Source organism: Etheostoma spectabile, chromosome 16 (assembly GCF_008692095.1).
Source record: "Etheostoma spectabile isolate EspeVRDwgs_2016 chromosome 16, UIUC_Espe_1.0, whole genome shotgun sequence".
NCBI classification, from domain to species: domain Eukaryota; kingdom Metazoa; phylum Chordata; class Actinopteri; order Perciformes; family Percidae; genus Etheostoma; species Etheostoma spectabile.
Window position 1 is genome coordinate 1,691,673 of NC_045748.1, and position 1,885 is coordinate 1,693,557.

General features: G+C 40.5%; 1 protein-coding gene across 1 annotated transcript in view; it reads right to left on the minus strand.

Moving 5' to 3' along the window:
• Positions 1-1,885, minus strand: part of zgc:92275 (cholesterol 7-desaturase nvd) — a 20,916-nt gene that overhangs the window by 7,567 nt on the left and 11,464 nt on the right. The window lies entirely within an intron of this gene.

A 1,885-nucleotide genomic window follows, 5' to 3' on the forward strand; every position in this document is an offset into this window, starting at 1 on the left:
TTTCCATCAGCGTTTATCGCATAAGCCGTATATCGATCAAGATAAAATCTGATGAGACCGAACGTATTGACTTTGAGTCGATATTCATAAAAATTCATTGAATCTTACTTAAGGCCTTTTTCATTCGATATCACTTAATTCGGATAAAACCGCGTGGATGGAAACATAGCTTCTGACTGGACCAGAAAATCAACAATTACTGGGGAAATAGCAATGCTGTTTACGCCAAATTCATAATTTGAAAATAGAAACATCAAATCATTTTTGCAACTTTTAATCCTCAACGTATGGTTTGTTCTGGTTTTAGAATGATGAAGACAGTTGGAGAACATACAGTCCCTGACAAAAGTCTTGTTGCTTGTGTACAAATTGACCTGAAGTGCGCGAAATTATTTCTAATTAAGATTTATTTACAAGAAATGGCTCATTTTAATCCCAACAGCTTTTGTAAAATGTTTCAGTGCAAAACGAAACTGTAAAAAGTATTCTAATATTCACGCTTGGTAAAGCCCATTGAGTCAATTTTTGCAAAGACATAAGGGTGTCGCCTTGTCATATGAGCTTCACCTGTGACTATAATGGATCAATTAGGTCTCAGGTGTGTATAAAAACAACCCCAGTACACTAGACCTTCACATCAACTGCAACTAGACATCTGCAAACATGCTAAGATTCACCCTGAGACTAAAGTCTTGATTATCAAGAGGCTGAAACCAGATCCACTGCTGAGTGGCAGACACTTCAATGTGTCTCAGTGTCAAGACAGAGGATTAAAAAATCATTTGAAGACACTGGAGATGTTTTGACAAGCCCAGGTCAGGCAGACCCCAAGACAATGCCGAGAGGACCGTTTGTTGGCTCGAAAATCCAAGGCCAGCCCATTTTCCACTGAGAGAGCTCCACCAGACCTGGTCCCCTGAAGTCCCGTGTCAACCAGAACGGTTGTCGGATTCTGTCTCGAAATGGCCTCCATGGTCAAATCAGTGCCCAGAAGCCAGCACTAAACAAAAGACAATTGAAAAAACCGTGTGGCATTTGCCAAGGCCCACAGCCTGCTAAAAGAATGGACACTGGAGAAGTGGAAGAAAGTGGATTTTCAGATGAATCTTTTGTTGAATTACACCACAGTTGCCGCAAATATTGCAGGAGACCTACTGGAGCCGCATGGATCCAAGATTCACCAGAAAACAGTGAAGTTTGGGGCGGAAAAATCATGGTCTGGGGTTACATCCAGTTTAGGGGTGTGCAAGAGTCTGCAGGGTGGAAGGCAACATCAATAGTCTCAAATACCAAAAAATCTTAGCTACCTCTTATATTCCCAACCATAAAGAGGCCAAATTCTCCAGCAGGATGGTGCTCCATCGCAACACTTCCATCTCCACTTCAAAGTTCCTCAGGCGAAAGAGATCAAGATGCTCCCGGATGGCCGGCCCAGTCACCAGACATGAACATCATTGAGCATATGGGGTAGGATGAAAGAGGAAGCATGGAAGACCAAACCAAAGAATATTGATGAGCTCTGGGAGGCATGCAAGACTGCTTTCCTAGCATTCCTGATGACTCATCAAACATTGTATGAATCCTTGCCAAACCGCATGGATGCAGTCCTTCAAGCTCATGGAAGTCATACAAGAATTCAATTTGAATCTCACAGCACCACTATTTAATTTGCTGACATATTTAGTATTTGTAGTAATTTGTTCAATTTATGTAAGGCGACAAAACTTTTGTCTTGCCAAATTTGACCTTTCTGTCTTGTTTAATAAAAAATCTTTTTTTAGTGAAACTAATTTATTTCAGTGCATTGAACATCGTTTGGGAGGGTTTTAGTTTTTCATTTGAGCTATTTCTGACACCAATTGATTAATTAAAAGTCAGGTTAATA